The following is a 10,694-nucleotide window of genomic DNA, read 5'->3' on the forward strand; positions in this document are numbered from 1 at the left end:
ACAGTGTCTGAATACATTTTAGCAACTAACTGGCCCTCCCAGGCTCTAAGAGTTTGAGCTGCTTGGTAGTGAAATGCGGATAAAAATCATAGAATCCTAGAGTTGGAAGGTGCCTAATAGGTCATCTAGTCCAAACCCCTGCCTTAGGCAGAAAATCCTCTTACAGCACTCCAACAGGTGCTTGTCGAGCCAGTAAAGGTACTTGTGACAGAATCCACTGGAAATCTAGTTTGTCATATTTCTCCTCTGCTGAAAAGAGCAGGTATTACTGTTTACGTGAACGATATTTCTGAAGTGAGGCACAGCCCAGTCTGCAATCTAAATAATATTTGAAATTTATCGGCGCACACACAAGCACACAGAATGATAATATAGAACCATCTATTCAGAATGGATGACACTTTTCCAAGCTTGTGAACCAAATCAGAAATCCAACTGGATAAAATTTTCATTTGTCAATGGCGAACCTGCCATGAAGTGAAAGGGGCAAATGCCCTGGGCACGGAAACTTGTGCACCTCTAGGACCACACGGAAGCCTCATTGAGGCTCCTGATATGGTCAGTAACAGAAAGATTCTCCTTAAAGAGTATGGTTGTTTTGATGCTTAACCATCCTGAATGATATCTGAACATCAAACCACATTCCTGCAGAATATCAGGAATGTCCAAGCTATCCAATCTATTGGAGCCTCTCCTTGCGGTCCAAAAATTGGGAAGAAAGATTCTCAACTATAGTGCTTTCTCTGTGGAACATTTTAAAATGGGGATTTTATGCCTGAGGTGCTCTCTGAGCTATGTCGTTTAGGGCCCAATCCTATTTACTTTCTAGCACTGATGCAGCCATGCAAACAGGGCATGCACTGCATCCTGCAGTGTGGGGATAGTCATGAAAGCGTCCTCAATGTTAGGGAACATTTGTTTCCTTGCCTTGGGGTTGCATTGCACTTGCATTGGCACTGGAAAGTTGGACAGGATTGAGCCCTTAGTCTGGTAACTTTCAGGCTGGCCAAAGAATCCTCCATCCGGGATAGCCCGGTTTCTGTGCTCTTGGAAGAGATGACATCAACTGAAAGCCTAATCCTATGAATGCCTACTCAGATTTAGTCCCAGTATAGTCAAGGGGGCTTACTCCCAGGTAAGTGTGGATAGAATTGCAGCCAAAATCTAATTTATGTAACAGACAACTAGAAGAGTATTGTTGAGAGCAAGGCTTCCATGGTCACTAGACAGGAAACCAAAACACGACAGGTAATAAAAAGAACTGTATGATATTATATGTGAATTGAAATGCTTTTTACTACAGTCCAAAGGGCACAATCCTAACCCATTTTCCTGCACTGGCATAGCTGTGCCAGTGGGGCATGTGCTGCATCCTGCAGATGGCAGGAAGTCACAGAGGCCTCCTCAAGGTAGGTCAATGTTTGTTCCCTTACCTCAAAGTTGCTTTACCCTTATGTTGGTGCTGGAAATTGGGTTAGGATTGCGCCCAAAATGTCCTTTTTGAGCTTAGCATGTATGTTTCTTTGTATGACTTTTAATCATTTCAAATGTTAAATTGTTCGTAGTTCATAGCTATTCATTAATGTCCCCAAAAATGTCTTAAGTGCACAACTCATTTTCCCCCAAACTCTCAGATCTGTTGTGGACATGCCAAGATGCAGAGTGCCAAAAATATATATTAGACTATTGGAGGAGGAGGTGAGAGAACTCCTTACAGTGGTAATTTTTTAATCTCTTGCTTAGAAGGATGTTTTTCAAAGAAAAATTTTGGAAACATGTAACTGATACTAGATACGATCCCGCCAATAAGAATCTCTCCAGGCTGGTACCACTCATGTCGGATAAGCATGGGAACATCCCCCGCACACTTCTCAGCATGTGCTTTGCACACCATTGGAGGTAGCAATAGCAACAGCAACAGCAGCATGATGGATAAGCCCCCTTTTCTCCTTAATCTCAACCATGTTAAAAAAGCCAGACTTGAATCCCTGTTCCTGGAACTTGAAAGGCTGATTTAGAGGAAAAGGATGAAATTGACAGAGCCTTGCCTGTCAATGGTCCCTAATCTGAGCTGGGAATTGTACCCTACAGTTTTTATAACCACTCCCAGGCTTGCTCACTGATATTTTTCTTGTGTGTGTTTGGAAAGAGCTTTGCCCTTGGGAATCGATGGCACTGATTGCTGAAATTACAAGGGAGTACTTTAATTTTGCTATGCGTTTTTCTTACTTCCTTGTGGTCAAAGGAGGCAAACCTGTTTGCTACTCAACAGTTTCAGACTCACTCACATTGATCAGACACAAAAGGAGATGATACAATAGATGATACATCTATTGTATCATCTCTGTTAATCCAGAGGTTCCCAAACTCTCTGGGAGTTTGGAAACAGGGGAAAGTGCTTGCGGGGGTGGGGGGCAAAGGCAGTGACGAGATTGCCGCGATCACATCGCTGCTGGGGATAGAAGGAGTTTTTTAAACTTACCGTTAGCAGTGACTTGGGGGGGCTTCAAGGAGCCCTTGGACCCTTTGCTGGGCTCCCCACATCTCAGAACAACTAAAAATAGCAATCACGGCCCACTTCCGGTTTGCAACTGCGAAACCAAAAGTGGGTTGGGATAGGTATTTTTAGTTGTTCTGAGACATGGGGGTCCCCGCACCACCTAGTGGGCCGGCACTGCTAATGGTGAGTTAAAAAACCCTTTTTATCCTCGGCAACAGCACAATCGTGGTGATCATGTTGCTTCCTTCACCATCGAAGTGACCCTTAAGGGGACAGAGACGGGGCTTCCCTGGCTGGGATGTCACAATAATAATAATAATAATAAAACTTTATTTTTATCCCGCCCTTCTCCCAAAAAGGGACCCAGGGCGGCTAACAACATATAAAACAAATTAAAACATAATTTCACAGATAAAAACATATTAAAAAACACATTAGCAGAACCCATCAAAACAGTAGTCAGAAGAGTCAGAATAAAAGAGCATAAAACAGCAGTTCTTAGAGGAATCGGGCCTGTAAAAAAGCAACTAAAAGATATATAAAAGATGTTAAAAAGGCCAGAACGTCAGAAGGCTTGGTTAAACAACAAGGTCTTCAGGCCTCGCCGAAAGGACTCAAGAGAGGGAGCCATTCTCAAGTCAAGGGGAAGGGAGTTCCACAACGTTGGTGCCACTACTGAGAAGGCCCTATTTCTTGCCGCCGCCCCACGTACCTCCTTAGGCGGCGGCACTTGTAAAAAGGCCTTCTCTGATGACCTGAGAGGACGAGCCGGATTGTATGGGAGTAGGCGATCTCTAAGATAACCTGGCCCAGAGCAGTATAGGGCTTTAAAGGTCAAAACCAGCACCTTGAATTGGGCCCGGAAACGAATGGGCAGCCAATGCAGCCCCCGGAGAAGCGGGCTGACAGAGTCAAACCGCCTAGCTCCAGTGACCACACGGGCCGCCGCATTCTGCATTAATTGCAGTTTCCGAACCGTCTTCAGGGGCAGCCCCACATAAAGCGCGTTACAATAATCTAACCTCGATGTCACCGTAGCATGGATCACCGTGGCCAGGTCTGCACGATCCAAGTACGGACGCAGCTGGCGCACCAGCCGAAGCTGAGCAAAGGCCCCCCTAGCCACAGCCGCCACCTGGGAATCCAGGAGCAGCTGCGAGTCCAGGTGGACCCCCAAGCTGCGGACCTGCTCCTTCAGAGGGAGTGCAACCCCATTCAGAGCAAGCTGATAATCCAGCACCTGCATCGAGGATTTCCGAACCAGGAGAGCCTCTGTCTTATCCGGATTTAATTTCAGCTTGTTAGCCCCCATCCAGATCCTCACTGCTTCCAGACAGCGCTCCAGGCCCTCAACCGCCACCCTGGAGTCTGGAGGAAAGGAGAGATAGGGCTGGGTGTCATCAGCATATTGATCAGCACAACATCCCAGTTTGAGAACCTCTGCCTTTAACTGTTGTTTGAAGAGGTGCAGCTTTTTATACCATTCCATGTTGAGCTGGACCAGCCCAAATTCTCTATTTTGCAAATTTAGAATTGTCCTTTTGCAATTTCATGCTCAGGAATTCTTTGAAAAGGTCAACAGGCATGTGGATGCGGGAGAACCCGTGGACATTATATATCTGAATTTCAGTAGGCGTTTGACAGAGACCCTTATCAAAGGCTGCTGATAAATCTCCACAGTCAGGGATTAAAAGGACAGGTCATTTTATAAATTAGGAACTGGTCAAAGACCAGGAAATAGAGAGTGGTTGTCAATTTGCAATTTTCACAGTAGAGAGAGGTGAAAACAGTGTGCCCCAAGGATTGGTCCCAGAATTGGTGCTTTTCAATTTGTTTATAAATGACCTGGAGATGGGGTGATGAAGTGCAGAAGGGATTGTGAAGATCTCCAGAAGGATCTCTCTGAAATGGGGGGACAGTTAATACACTTCAATAAGTAAGTATAAAGTGATGCACATTGGGGTGAAAAAAGTCAAAGTTTCACACATAAGCTGGTGGGTTCTGAACTTTCTGTGATGAATCAGGAGAGAGTTTTTGGGGTGTTGGTGGACAGCACGATGAAAGTGAAGACTGAGTGTGCAGTGGCTATGAAGAAGACCAGTTCAATGCTTGGGAAAATTTAAAAAAGGGATTGAGAATAAAACAGCCAATATTATAATGCCATTGTACAAATTGATGGTAAGACCACACCTGGAGTATTGCATCCAGTTCTGGTCCAGTTATGTCATTGTCAGTTACTTCCAGTGGTACTTCAAATAGGTGGGTCATGTGAAGTGGGATGGCCGAGGACAAACCTTGAGAGACACTGTTCTAGAGTAAGACCTTGGGTACTCATTCCAGAAACTTTGGAATGAATCACAATGAAGGAACAAAGAAAACAAAAGTTCATTACAGAAGAGTGTTTCATCATTCATGCAATCAGATGTTTTATTCTACATACACATCATAATGGCTGTACAGTATATGGCTGGGACATATAAGAAAAGATGATGGGATTCATCTAGGACAGTGTTTCTCAAACTGTGGGTCGGGAGCCACCAGTGGGTCACGAGGCAATTTTTGGTGGGTTGTGAAAAGTTTCCAAAATATTTTTTAAAAAACCCTTTGCTAGCACCCTTGCCCAGTTTGCAGAAGAAATTGTAGCAGAGGGAAAACTAGATGGAAAGACTGCTCTCACAGCTGGAATACTAATCTGTGAAGATGAGGTCACCTTCATACCCCAAATTAAAATGCCACATATTCTGATTTTCTCTAGTAATTGGCATGACGTAGCTCACGTGTGAACCATGTTTCAGCCTTTTGTCTGGTCTGGAAGTTCCTCACTCAACAGGCTGCTCTCCAATTCAGCCTTCTCATACCCTGGAAGGACTGTAGCAAGGTTCGGGGGAACAGTAATTGTCTAGGGAGAGTCTAGCAAATGTCCACATACATACTATATGTAAGATCTCTAGCAGCCTTGGGAGCACAGGACCCTGATTTTTAATATTTATTTATTTATTATTAAATAAAAATATTCTTTCTTTCTTGATCTCTTTCTTTGTCTAGTAAAGATACATAGGTTGTGATAGTCATTTTTCAAAGTGGGACTCAGTGCTAAAATGTTTGAGAAGCACTGGTCTAGGATGTTCCAAGTGCTAAGCTCAGGCAGGCTCATTCACACATGAAACTAAATCGTTTCAAGAAGACAGGAGAAAAAAAAATAGAGCTTCTACTGGATATTTGAATGCTGTCTTCTTATTAATTGCTCTCTTTTGTTCAAATAAGGTTTCAGTATCAGCCATGGTGTGGGCTTCCTCATGAGGAAGCTGCTTCAACCATTCACTAATGAGGCTATACTATATCTGCAAAACTAGACGTGAGAGGGCAAAATGGATGCCATTTTTTGAATCGGCACCCCAAATATACCCAGGAATTGGTGTAACATTTAAGGAAGCTAAATGTGCTGTGGGATGCTGTGGGCATTATCGTGGGTACATGGTGGCAACTACTGCCATAAGCCAAACACACCAGGCCCAGGAATGCATACATTCCTTAACAGTGTGGAGGAAACTGACCTGCTGCAGTTGCTCTTTCGCTGGCGAAGGAGTGTAGAGGAGCTCAGCGACAGAGCTGCGGGACTGCAGCTGCTGCAGAAGTCAGTGTTGGTGTCCACAGGACACTTTCCATTCTAGTGTGAGCCTAAATACAATGATACTCGTCTCCTGCAATTATTTTCTGTATTTGAAAGACTTTAGAGAGATTTAGGAGTGTGTTTACTCTTCTGTATTACTGTATATGGCTGCCAAAGTCGGGCAGGCGGGTAGACCTGACCTCTAAATTGGGAAGACTTCGGACTTTGGACTTTGACATGGGCTCCAAAGACTATTCCAGCTGTTGCCAGTTTCCCCACCTGTTTTGCCCCCATTCTGCCCACCCCCACTGCCACCCCCCCACTCTGTTTCACCCCCTTCCACTTTGGGAAGGGGCCCAAAAGAAACTTTGCACACCCTGATAAAATTCCTCTCAGAGGCCCTGCCTGCAAGGGCCTCTATGCGTCTACCTGGACTTGCACCAGGTCTGAGTAGGGGCAAGGGGAAATGCTGGGGACGAAATGGAAAGGATGATATTGATAGAGGAATCAGCGCATATAGCTGCCCTCCAAGCCCCTGAGTCCCTGATTCCCAGTGTTGTACACCAGTGAGGAAGCATCACCTGCCAGGGTTCCATGCTCACTTTGCTTCCATCCTCTATTTTCTGGGTCTGGAGGAATGCATGAGATGCAAGGCATGTGCCACAGTATAGACAGCATTATAGATACTGTAACTGCTACCAGTCCTGCTCATTTCAAAAGAAGGCACAGGAAGGGTCTCCAGGTCTTCCTCTCCGCTACACGTTTCTATATTTTTAAGTGGCACACCGAGTTTAGGAAATGAGCACCCGAATGCCTTCTCCCAGAACATCTTCCTAAAACTATCTTCTTTCTTTTTCCCCTCCAAAGGGACTATATTCTGAAGGAATTCTGTGAATCCAAGAGGCTCACTGGAGTGAACTGAGAAGGAAAAAGTACCATGGAATACTGGCATCTTTTTCAGGAATCCATCGATCAGTTCAGCTACGGTTGTGAAACAAACTTTGCCTTTATGTCTCACAATGATGGCTGAACAAATTCCAGTTTGGGACAGCATGGGTTCCAAGACCTTTAAGAAATATTCTCCAGCATCATCATCCATAGCGAGGAGGCCGACTCATTTCCATCCAAAATGCAGACATAATTAGACAATTCCCCAGTACTGCGGGGCTTCGTTGGGGACCATGCGATAAAAGGAAGGGAAATTGAACTCGTCGCTCTTTGCTGGTTCAAATGAGCCATATGAAAACTTGGGGGAAAAAAAATCCAGTTACATTAGATAGGGAATTCAATTAATGTATCTGAAAGTCTCTTCATTCATACTGTTGCTCATGTTACGTACTTATTTATGAAGTTATTGTTTATTCATCCTTCTGCAGAGAGAAATCCTCATAGCTGCTTTGAACCATAAAATATAAACACACTTTTCAGTCTTTGAAACCACTTTTTTTGAGAAGGCAAACATAAGAAAAATGGTGGTATCTAATCCTTATATTTCACTTGATCTCTTTCATCTTAAATATATTTTCCCAGGAGGGAATGGAATATTCAAGAACTGCATGCATTTATTGATTTGATTTACAACCCTGCACTCCAGCCAATAGCCAATTGAAAATGGATAGTTTGCTCTCTGGCAGGGGCTTCTGCCATGGGCAATGCTGGTTCACAAAACATACCTCCATCATTGTTTAAATAAGTTGCTATTGGGCTTGCTATGGGACTCTTGTAGCATGCACGCAAGACCTCCATGCTTGTGCAGGGACCTCTGTGCTGTGAACTTTCAGTGCCAGGCAGCAGGGGGCCAGTTCAAGAGAGGACGTAAAGTAATGAGCCAAAGGTGCTCCCTTTGGGGAAGGTGTTTAGAGGGGAAACCCAGGGGGTGCCGAATGACTATTATGCCCAGAGCAGAAGGGGACATAAGAAGGAAGCTAGAGAAAGAACAAAGGAAGGAGAATCAAGAGACTCAGATCCTGTTTGAGTACCTCGTGGCACCACTAATCCTAAAACAAGGGAAGAATAGATTACATGTAAGGTTAGGAAAAGTGCTCAGTTCTGACCTGTGGAATCTTGTAAACAGCTAAGATGTCTGCCGTATATGAGGTGATCTCCCAGTCAAGTCCACCAATGACCCAAAGGAAATTGGGCGATCAATTTATCCTCAACAACAAACAGCTTAACAAATTCAGGAAACTTTGTCATGTCATTTAGACTTTATTTTACCTTTGTTAGACAAGATTTGGGGTAACTCCCTTTGGGAAAATTATGATCTGCATGTATTGTCAATCAGAACATTGAAATTTCCTGGGATCTTCCATTTTCCAATCTCACCCAGACTCACTGCCCATGTGGGATGCTGTCAATGCCGGGCAGGCAGGTAGACCTGACCTATCTATTGGAAGACTGATAGACCTTGGCTCCTGTTCTGGCTTTTGCCACTTCCCCCCTGTTTTGCCCACATTCTACCCACCCCATTGCCACCCCTGACTTGGTTTCACCCCCTTCCTCTTTGGGAAGGGGCCCAAAAGAAACTTTGTACCCCTTGATAAAATTTCTCTCAGAGGCCCTGCTGGGGGCACTACCGCAGGCGCACTACTGTGGCTACTGCTGAAAGTCATACACACCAGGCCCAGGAATGCATACACGACGCGCCTTAACACAGTGTCAAATCTGGGGCTAAACCGGTCTGCTACAGTAGCTCTTTGGCTTGTGGATGTGCTTACCACACTTACATGTAAAGCAGCTCAGAGACACAACTTGCAGAAGCAAGTTGTCGTACACACAGGACACTTTCCATTCTAGTGTGAACCGAAATACGATGGTGCTAATTTTCTGCTTTAGGAGTGCGCTTGGTTTAACACAATATTGTATCTAGTGGCCGATGCCACAAGTGCAGGCAATGTTTGCCCACACCTGCTTTAGAGCAAAACAGATCTTATCAGGCTAAGGCATTACAAAAGAACATAAGAACAGCCCACTGGGTCAGGCCATAGGCCCATCTAGTCCAGCTTCCTGTATCTCACAGCAGCCCACCAAATGCCCCAGGGAGCACACCTGATAACTGCATCCTGGTGCCCTCCCTTGCATCTGGCATTCTGACATAGCCCATTTCTAAAATCAGGAGGTTGCACATCATGGCTTGTAACCCAAAATGGATTTTTCCTCCAGAAACTTGTCCAATCCCCTTTTAAAGGCATCCAGGCCAGATGCCATCACCACATCCTGCGCTAAGGAGTTCCACAGACCAACCACACGCTGCGTAAAGAAATATTTTCTTTTGTCTGTCCTAACCCTCCCAACACTCAATTTTAGTGGATATCCCCTGCTTCTGGTGTTATGTGAGAGTGTAAAGAGCATCTCTATATCCACTCTGTCCATCCCCTGCATAATTTTGTAAGTCTCAATCATGTCCCCCCTCAGGCGTCTCTTTTCTAGGCTGAAGAGGCCCAAACGCTGTAGTCTTTCCTCATAAGGAAGGTGCCCCAGCCCAGTAATCATCTTAGTCACTCTCTTTTGCACCTTTTCCATTTCCACTATGTCCTTTTTGAGATGTGGTGACCAGAACTGGACACAATACTCCAGGTGTGGCCTTACCATCGATTTGTACAACGGCATTATAATATTAGCCTTTATGTTCTCAATACCTTTTCTAATGATCTCGAGCATTGTGCGCTGTTGCTTCATAAAACCTGTTTAGCTCTAAAACAGGGGTAGGCAAACATTTTGACAGGAGGGCTACATCATCTCTCTGACAGTGTGTCGGGGGGCCGGGCAAAAAGAATTAATTTACATTTCAGATTTGAATAAATTTACATACATTTTCATAAATGAATACATTAAACACAGAACTTATATGAATGAATGAATTTGACTGAGCTTATTTGTAATACACATGAGAACTATAATACAGGCTGCAATCCTAACCACACTTTCCTGAGAGTAAGCCCCATTGAACAAAATAGGACTTACTTCTGAGTAGACCTGGTTAGGCTTGTGCCCAAAGGCATGTAGAACCACATGAGAACTATGCACTGTTTGCCACACACCTCTTGCACCGTGAAAACATACAGACCAAGCCAGAAACGCAGGGAGACATTAGTTGTTCAGAGGCAATGGGAGGGCTTTTAAAATCAGGCCCAAGGAAAAGCAATAAAAACACATGGAGACTATAAAAGGCCTTGCTCTAATTTGGCCCGCAGCTTGTGTCTGGCATTTGCGACCAGCATGCAGGCCAGCATGGGCTAACGTGGGCCAGAGACTCATTGGAGACTGGGGTCTCCCTGTGGGCCAGATTTGGGGTCCCCAAGTGCCACAAATGGCCTGCAGGCAGAGGTTTGCCCACCGCCTGCTCTAAAGGAATCCTCTGTTAGCCCAATTGGGGGAAGGGCAGAGTTAAATTTCTTCCATCACCACTGAACTCGGTTGACCTTTGAAAGGACCATTTCTTTTAACTTTCAGGCTCAGACTCTGCAATTAGATAGTAATTATCCTGATCTTCCTCAATGAATTGGTGTAATATGGATAAATGAGAAAATGTAGGTGCCAGAAGATTGGAGGATAGCAAATGTCACGGCTATTTTTAAAAAGGGA

Source organism: Tiliqua scincoides, chromosome 5 (genome assembly GCF_035046505.1).
Source record: "Tiliqua scincoides isolate rTilSci1 chromosome 5, rTilSci1.hap2, whole genome shotgun sequence".
NCBI lineage: Eukaryota > Metazoa > Chordata > Lepidosauria > Squamata > Scincidae > Tiliqua > Tiliqua scincoides.